Raw genomic sequence first — 10,289 nt, 5'->3', positions numbered from 1 at the left:
GTTTGGAAAGAAACCTAAGTTGTTGCTTCTCAAAGTTTGAGGATCGGACTCTTATGTCAAAAGGCTTCATCCTGATAAGCTCGAACCCAAAGCAGAGAAGTGTGTCTTCATAGGATACACTAAGTAACCTATTGGGTACACCTTCTATATCGAATCCAAAGGCAAGGTCTTTGTTGCCAAGAATGGATCCTTTCAAGAGAAAGAGTTTCTCTCGATAGAATTGAGTGGGAGGAAGGTAGAACTTGATGTGGTTATTGAATCGCCGCTTTAATTAGAGAGTAGAACTATGCACAAAGATGTTTCTGTGACGCCTACGCCAATTGAAGAGGAAGCTAATGATGATGATCAGGAAGCTCCAGATCAAGTCACTACCGAACCTCGTAGGTCCGCCAGGACACAAACCACCCCTGAGTGGTACGATAATCCTGTCTTGGAGGCCATGTTGTTACACAATGGTGAACCTACGAGCTATGAAGAAGCAATGATGGGCCTGGATTCTTACAAATGGCTGGAGGCCATGAAATCCGAGATAGGACCCATGTATGAAAACAAAGTGTGGACTTTCGAGGAATTACGTGATGTTCGTAAGGCCATTCAAAACAAATTGATCTTTAATAAAAAAGACAGGCGTAGACAATAATATCACCATCTATAAACCATGACTTTTCGAAAATGGTTTTTGCAAGTTCAAGGAATTGACTACGATGATACTTTCTCAACCGTAGCGATGTTTAAGTGTGTCACGATTATGTTAGAAATAGCTGCATTTTTCAGTTGTGAAATCAGGAAGATGGATGTCAAAACAACATTCTTTAATGGGTTCCTTAAGGAAGAGTGGTATATGATGCAATGGGAAGATTTTGTCGATCCTAAAATGCTAACAAAGTGTGCAAGCTCGAGTGACCCATTTATGGACTAGTGCAAGCATCCCGGAGTTCGAATAGATAAGTTCTTCCCTGCACGGGTGTCCACCATATTCCCCGTCGCGCTCGATAACACTCTGGCCGGACACACTTCTCTGGGTCATGCCCGGCCTGAGAATATCGACATGTCGCAGCCCCACCTAAGCTCAACAGAGAGGCCAACGCGCCGGTCTAACTCCTAAGCACAAAGGGTTCGTGGGCCTACTTGCCCTCTGCGCTCCTGCATGATGCAAGGGCGGCCGATGTCAGTCCTAACACCCCTTAATCACAAGCGCGATGCATCTCGGGACCACTCGGGCGCGCGCCGCTCCATTGCTGACGTCTGAAGAGCTTCGGTTGGTACCGCGATGTCGAGTACCCATAATTCTTCCCATGCAGACGGTTAGTGCGTAAAAAGGCCTTCCGACCATCCCACATCAAATACCCAAATCCATTATCATTTTAATTAAGTCATTGACACATCCACTCGGGAATCCACCCGCCCAACATCTATTCATCAATGATCCCAGTAACATGGTCAAGTATCTGTGTGGTTGTAACATCAGGGGGATCCGAGGTATCACCCTCGTTAGATTCCGAACGATGTAACCGTCAGGGTGGACCTAGAGGAATCACCCTCGAGTGTCCCACACTTCAGGGGTTGCACGATAGAGACATCGTCGGGAATGGTGAAAGAGGAATCACCATCGATAACCACGACCGACTAGCTGTACTGCAGAGATATCATCATGAGTACTTCACGAGGTGTCACCCTCGGTACCCAGGAGTAGCTCCGTAGCGTCGGCCAACTAAGGGGGGGGGGGGGGTTGTGAGTGCTGTGTCGGATCTGGCTCATCGATCAGGGATCGAGACTTGATGACAAAGGAGGGCAACTGGACTAAGGGGGTCAGAGGGGAAGACTGCTCCACCTATACTAAATAGTTTTAAAGTGCATTACTGAAAGTAACATTTCAACAAAAATTAGGCTATGCATCAGATATAGGAGCTAACTACAAGAGTAGAAAAATTCTAATGCAAGCAGGAGGAAGAAAGAACAGGTCATATAGGAATGATCAAGGGGGTTTGATTGCCTTGTTGCTCTGCGACAAAGGGCTGGTCGGCGGGATGGGCGTAGATGTACCCGGCAGTAGCGTCGTCCTCGGGGTCTACCGGTAAGAAGAGGGGGAGAAACAATAAATAACAGCAATAGGTGCAACACTAAGAATGACATGGCAATATGCTGGCTAGGCATGAGCTAACGCAGCAACAACTGTCGCAGACGGGTCGAAAGAATATCTGACGATATTTTCCAAGTCTTTGGCTAGTACCGGTCAGATGAAAAATGATGGAAAACTTCCATGTTGGCTATGCTAGGGACGCGTGACACACGAATGGACCGCGTATCCGGGTTCATCTCGTTCTGCTAATCAACTTTCATGTTGAAAATATTTTCATCTGAGCGACGGTTTATTTTATATTAATTTTTAAAGTTTTATTAATATTTAGGACTTAAAAACAGATTTAATTAATTCAATTAAATGCTATTATGACATGCTGCTGATGTCATGCTGACATCAGCAGTTCACTGGTCAACCGACCAGTCGGTCCCATGTGTCATAGACACAATTTTTTAATTAGGGTTAATTGTTAGCTAATCAGATTAATTTAGTCGGGGGACCCACGTGTCATATTTTGTTAGGATAAATACTTATCTATATTAACAGATTTACTTAATTATTTTAATTACTCATAATCATTATAATTACCTAATTAATTAATTCACTAATGAATTAATTATTTAATTAAACTATTTATTAAATATATATTTTTTATTTTTTTAACAGAGGGTTGTGTGGGGCCTCCCTGTGAGTGAGAGTGGGGGGTTGGCCCCACATGGCAATGGCCCATCGGCCTCGCCACACACACAACATACACACACATATACATATTTACCTCTTTCTACGTACATGCATACATACTCAAATACATACATACATACATAAAATTTTACATACATACATACATAAGACTTGCATACATACACTGTTTGTTCTTATTTCATTTTTATTTTATTTTTTGATCTTTCTCCTAACAGTTCACAGGAGGCAACTCCTCCTATACCAACAGGAAGGGACCAAAGGGGCGCGATGGAGATCGCTGGAGGCCGCGGTGCGGGGCGTTAGAACGGAACCGGAACGGGGGAAGGAATGAAGGGGGGTGGCTCACCGAGCCTTGTAGGTGTGCAAAAATGGGCTCGAGGGAGGCTCAATGGCGCGGCGACGGAGGGGTTGGCGGTGTGGACGTCGGAGGAGGCACGGACGGTGATGCAGGTGGTAGCGGTCGGCGATGGTGGACGTCGAGGAGGCCAGGCCAACGAGGGGCGACGGCGGTGTGGCCGATCCGGCGGTGGGGAAGCAGGCACTGGCGACGGCCGCGCGTTGAAGGAGGAGCGGAGGGGCCAGCCGGTGCGGTAGGGATGGCACCGGTGGTGGTGCCCGGAGAGGACCCCGGCGAGGCAGTGAGGGGAGAGAGCGGGGCGATGGGACCGGGGTCGGGGCTCGACCGGCCGGTGAGCTGCTGGAGCCGACGAAGTGGGGAGGGATGAGGAGGCCCCGAGATGTGGCTGGCGCAATCTGGGGAGGGTGGGTGGCGACGGGATGTGGGGCATGGGGTAAGGGCGACGAGGCGAGAGGAGCTCTTGGCGCTCGTGGGTAGTGGGGAGGGAGCGACGGGGGTTGGTGGGGCGAGGCCAGGGGATGGCGAGAGGGAGGGATCCACCCGATTGCCTCGTGACTAGGAGGAAGTGGCGACGGAGAGTGGGGTGATGGGGGACGCTAGGGTTTCCCCTGGGAGTCTTATACCCCCAGGTGGGTTGGTGGGCTGTAGGGTGGCCGGTTGGGCCACTCGGCCCAGTTGGGCCGGTGACTTTTTGGGTTTTTTTTCTTTTTCTTCTTATTATATAATTACTTATTTCTTTATAGTTTCTGTTTTAAATATATAGGGGTTTTAAATAATTTAAAAAATGCCTGATTCAATTTTATAAATAATTAAGGAATATTTTTAACTCATCCGACATTTTTATTTTAACATTTGAAAACTTTTCTCGTCCGACTTATTTTGAATTTGACTCGGTCTCGATCAACACGAGATCAATGATAGAAATCACGGTGACGTGGCATCATTAGCGTGGGATCATGGTAGCTTAATTACATACATTAGTGTAGCAAAAGCTGAGGATCTCACAGTTCTTCCCTATCTTACAAGGTGTGAAGTTGAGTAAGACTCAATTCCCAACAACTGCAGAAGATTTAGAAAAGATTAGAGTCGTCCCCTAGGCCTCAACCATAGGCTCTATCATGTATGCAATGATGTGCACAAGAAAAGATGTGAGCCTTCCCATAAGTATGGACGGAAGGTTTCAAATTGTTCCAGGAGTGGAACAATCGACGGCAATCAAAACTATCCTTAAGTACCTGAAGAGGACTAAGGAGATGTTTCTCGTTTATGGAGGTGATTCTGAGCTCGTCGTAAAGGATTACGTTGATGCTAGCTTTGCCATTGATCTGCATGAATATAAGTCTCAAACCGGATACATATTTATTCTGAATGGTGGAGCAATCAACTGGTGTAGCTCGAAGCAAAGCATGGTAGCAGGATCTACATGTGAGGCAGAATATATAGCTTCTTGGGAAGCAGTGCATGAAGGGGTTTGGATGAAGCAGTTCATGATAGATCTTGGAGTTGTGTCTAGTGCACTAGCTCTGATGCTCTTCTGTGACAACAGTAATGCCATTGCTCTGGACAAGAGACCCAAGTTTCACAAGAAGACCAAGGATATAAAGAGTCGCTTCAATTCCATTAACAATTACATCAAGGAGGAGGACATAGAAATTTGAAAAGTACATACGGATCTGAATGTTGCAAGCCCGTTGACTAAATGTCTCTCACGAGAAAAACATGGTCAGCATGAGAACTCTATGGGTGTTAGATTCATTACAATGTAAAGCTACGTTATTGACTCTAGTGCAAGTAAGATAATGTTGGAAATATGACTTAGAGGCAATAAAAAAGTTGTTATTATCATATTTCCTTGTTCATGATAATCCTTTATTATCCATGCTAGAATTTTATTGACAGGAAACTTAAATACATGAGTGGATATATAAACAATACCGTGTCCCCAGTGAGCCTCTACTAGACTAGTTCATTGATTAAAGATGGTCAAGGTTTCGTAACCATAGACATGAATTGTCATTTGATAACGGGATCACATCTTTAGGAGAATAATGTGATGGACAAGAGCCAATTGTAAGCATAGCATTTGATTGTATCACGTAGTTTATTACTACCACTTTCTTCATGTCAACTATGTGTTCCCAAGACCACGAGATCATGCAACACCATGACACCAGAGCAATGCCTTATGTGTATCAAACGTCACTTCATAACTGGTAGATCATAAAGGTACACTACAGGTATCTCTGAGGGTGGTTGCTGGGTTGGCATGGATTGAGAGTGGGATTTGTTACTCCGTATGACAGAGAGGTATCTCTGGGTCCTCTTGTTAATACAACATGAAAACAAGCTTGCAAGCAATCTGACTAAGGAGTTAGTCACACAATCCTGTATTACGGAATGAAGAGACTTGCGGGTAACGAGCTTGAACTAGGTATGGAGATACCAATGATCAAATCTCGGGAAAGTAGCATACTGATGGACAAATAGAATTGCATACGAGATTTACTTAATCCTTGACATCGTGGTTCGGCCGATAAACATCCTTGTAGAATATGTAGGAACCAATATGGACATCCAAATCCTGCTATTGGTTGTTGGCCAAAGAGGTGTCACTACAAGAAATATGCTCATATGTGATGTTTTTTAAAATGTCGTTGATGAATTCGTCATAAATCTATGACGATTTCATCCGAGATCGTCGTAAATCGTTTGAGGGGATCAAATCTACATATAAATTACGACGATGTGAGTCAAAACGTCGTAACCGCATAAGATGAGATCGTCATAACTTTTACGACGATCGTAAAAATGTCGTAACATGTTCTAACTATGTTGACATGTCACTCGTGGGTCCATTCTATCCCACCTGATCCTATTTTGTGAAGCAACCTACTATTCTATCATTCCGAAAATTCTCGAAAAATTCTCATAAATACTTTGGACTATATATTTCTCAAATATGTGAAAACCCTCCCTTCCATAGTTCAAAAATAATTCAAAAATATTCATTTTCCTATTCTGTTCAGAATAGCACTTTCTGAAGGAAGTGCTATTTCTATTTCTTTGATTAACCTCATATTGTTTGGGCACTCTTTCCTATCCAAATCATTGCCTCATGAAAACTTTCGTAACGATTTTCCTAGTAAATCTTTCTCACCAAATTTCCAAAGTTTGTGTTCAGCTAACAACTTTGTGAAGGAAGTACTAGATAGGAATATCCTGATGAGTTCAATTTTTTCCACATCATCTATGTGCCCAAAACGTAGCTCTCCATAAAATTTTAGCCACATCTAACAATTCATGTGAGCTCATCATCCAATCTTTGTTTTTGGTAATATTTTCATTTTGTGAAGCAACTATGTTTTATATTGCTTTATAGTTGATGAAAAATTTACCACGGTATGATACTGACCATATAACCTCATTGCACCAAATTTTAGTTCATTTAATTCAGCCAGTTTCTCTCAATATTTTTCCCAATATTGTGTTCAGTAGAGAGCATTGTGAAGGAAGTACAACTTTTGTTTATCCAAATTTTATGAATTTTTCACAGTACCTTAATGTGCCCAAATTATCATGCTCCTCCAAATTTAAGCTCAATCCAATCATCTATGTGAGCCCAGTTTTAATTACCATTTTCTGTCCAGATTGGCACATTGTGAAGGAAGTGTCACTTTGGCATGTCCAAATGGTATAATTTTTATACAGTGCCTTCATATGCCCAAACTAACATCATACACCAAATTTCAGCTCAATCCATTCATTTATTTGATCCTAGCTTCAACATCCATATTTCTGCAGAATGTGTTACTTTGCAAAGCAAGTGCCACCTAGATTCATCCATTTGAGATAAAAATTTGCCAAGAGAGTCTCCTTAGTAGATGATCATCCTCAGCCAAAATTTAGGCCCATTGTCTATGTGAATTACCCGCACCGCTAATCGAACACTTGGCTGCTAATTCATGTTTGTGCTTAGTTCAGTCTCCTCATGAGATTATTCTATTGTATTATTCTGGCTAACACCTATCGAGGGATTGTCCAACCCACCAGACATGACTATTCCACCTAGAACGCGTGGCAATGCAACGGTTAGGCGGTGACCATGCGACTGGCATGCATGTTCACGCGCTCTGGAGTTGGGGCCCTTGACCACCATCCAAACGTCGACGTCAAGGCACCACACCATGTATTTCTGATTAAATAGATACGTATATACCTATAAATGATTTTTGGGAAAAATAAATAGCAAACTATAATGCAGCTGCAGTTCAAGTTTTACCCGCTTCCCACTGAATCGACATAAATTTGTCTTTTTTCATGAGAGGGGGATAAAATCTTTTAACACCCAACCATTTTGTCAATTGTACATTAAATATGGACTAGTATTTTATAAAAATGATTTGATCCAATTTTGAAACAAATATATCGTAGATCCTTCACAAAAAAACTCATTTTGGTCACTTGAAAAATGGAAAATGAATTTTTCATACAAGGAAAATGAAAACTTCCTTAATCAAAATTGTTTGTCATTCCAATATGCACCCTTGTGCATAATATTATATCATTTCAACAAACTATGTCATGAATGTGGCCATAAGATTGATCATTTGGCTTGAAAGACATGAATCTTCACACATGATAACCCATTTCTAAGAACACTTATTTAGAATAATTGTCGTATTACTAGTTTATTAATTTTCCTGGTAACTTTGTCACATATAATGACACAATACAATGGTTTTCCATTTTTTTGTATTTGTTTTGAATTTTTCATGGTCATTTCAAAACGCGGTCAAAACAGCGGGTATGACCGTTCATACCTAGTGGTTGAATCTTGGAAATGTTTTGATGTTTCTATGATTCAATAGATACTTGTGTACCTATAAATTGTTTTTAGGAAAAATATAGAGCAAACTATAATGCAGCTGAAGTTCAAATTTGACCTGCTTTTAGCTGATTCAACGAAAATTTGTCTTTTTACGAGAGGTCGATAAAATCCTTTAACACCCAACCATTTTGTCAATTGTACATTAAATATGTCCTAGTATGTTAGATAAATGATTTGGTCAAATTTTGCTACAAATATATGGTAGGTCCTTCACAAAAAAACTCATTTTGGACACTTGAAAAATGGAAAATGAATTTTTCATAAAAGGAAAATGAAAACTTCCTTAAGCAACATTGTTTGCCATTCCAATACACACCCTTGTGCAGAATATTAGATCATTTGAACAAACTATGCCATGAATGTGGCCATAAGATTGATCATTTGGCTTGAAAGCCATGAATCTTCACACATTATAGCCCATTTCTAAGAACACTTTTTCAAAATAATTGCCATATTATAAGTTTATTATTTTACGTGGTAACTTTATCACATATGATGACACAATGCAAAGGTTTTCCATTTTTTTGATTTTTTTAAAAAAATTCATGCCCATTTCAAAATGCGGTCCAAACGACAGGTGTGACTGTTTGCAGCTAGGGCTAGATTTTTGCAAATATTTTGGAGTATCTATAAAGAAATAGATAATTTTGTACCTAGAAATGTTTTTTGAAAATAAATAAATAGCAAACTATGAGGCAGCTGTAGTTCAAATTTGACCTATTTCTAGCAAACTACGAGACCTCTCGCCCGCTTTTTCTATCGCCTTATGCACTGCATGGTGTGTTCGTCGTCGTCAACGGCGCGACCTCCTACTGCTTCTACGAGCAGCTCCTTCCCTGCCGCTGGCAAGGATCTCCTTCCCCAGCGACAGATTTTGTTGGAGCTACGACAGACACCGCTGGATCTGCAATCGTCGCATCAGTTGGGTTGACGCTGGCACTGCCGGTAAATGCTACAACCACGGTTCGCTAAAATAGTTCTCGGCGAGGTGCGACAACCAATTCTCAGTGGGGGTGCTACAACTAGTTATGTGCAACTGCAAAGCTACTACCGTCCTCTGAGGAAGATACAACCGACCATAAAAAAGCTTCAACCGGAGATTAAAAAAGCTTCAAGCGGGCACTATATAAGAAAAAATGTTGCAACTAGTGTAAAAAAAGCTTGAACCATAGATTCAAGAAGCTTCAGCCGGAGATTAAAAAAGCTTCAAGCGGGCACTATGTAAGAAAAAATGTTGCAACCAGTGTAAAAAAAGCTTCAACCATAGATTCAAGAAGCTTCAACCGGAGATTAAAAAAGCTTCAAGCATAACAGAAGAAGTCGCAACCGTTGTAAAAAAAAAAGCTTCGATCATAGATTCAAATAGCTTCAAGCATGATGGAAAAAGTTGCAACCGTTGTAAAAAAAGCTTCGACCATAGATTTAAAAAGCTTCAACAAAAGACCCACGACGAAAATCTTTGAGGAGGCTCTTGTTTTCATAAAAACTGCATCACCCTAGATGAATTGATGTGAGCCGTTGCGGCGGCTGTGCCCAGCGGCTACTCTAAGGGTGGCCGGCCGACGGTGCCTTCAGGCGTTCACGTGATGCTGCATGGTCTCTCTTTTTTCTAGGAAGGCGTGCTTGTGAGTAGTAGCATGACCATGTGTTTGGAGGCAGTTGGAGGATGAGCAAAGGCCGGCCGCTGATTTTGGACCCACGGGAAGTTACGCGATTGTGTGTTAATGACGAACGTTGTGATCATGGGGTCACGTATAGATCGTACGGGAGCGGTTCACTGCATCGGGCGACTGGGACGTGACCGGCCCAACTATTGGGCCGGCGCGTCGGCGCACAGCACACGCCTTCACAAAATACCTCTATTTTTAGTACTCGAAAACTATTGTAAATCACTGATTTTTCGAACCAATCAAATCTCTTCCCACGGATCGATGACATGGCGCCCATCCATCCATCCATCTATCTCACCATCTTACATCAATCCATCCATGTATCTATAGAAAAAAATGAAAAAAAGAAAACCCCACCCGCATCCCAAACCCTAGCTCAGACCCCTCTCTACTCCCCATCTCCTCGCCGCCGCCACCTCCTCCCTCTCCCACAGCGCACACCTACCTCGCTGCCGTCTCCCTCTTCCACAGCACACACCTACCTCACCGGCGCCCTCTCCCACAGTGCACACCTAACCCTAGCCCCTACCCCGACCTCCCCACCGTGTCGTCGCTCTACGACTCCTGGGTCGAGCCTCCCGCGAGCTACAT

Source organism: Hordeum vulgare, chromosome 6H, assembly GCF_904849725.1.
Source record: "Hordeum vulgare subsp. vulgare chromosome 6H, MorexV3_pseudomolecules_assembly, whole genome shotgun sequence".
Taxonomy (NCBI): domain Eukaryota; kingdom Viridiplantae; phylum Streptophyta; class Magnoliopsida; order Poales; family Poaceae; genus Hordeum; species Hordeum vulgare.
Note: the sequence above shows the minus strand (reverse complement) of the source record.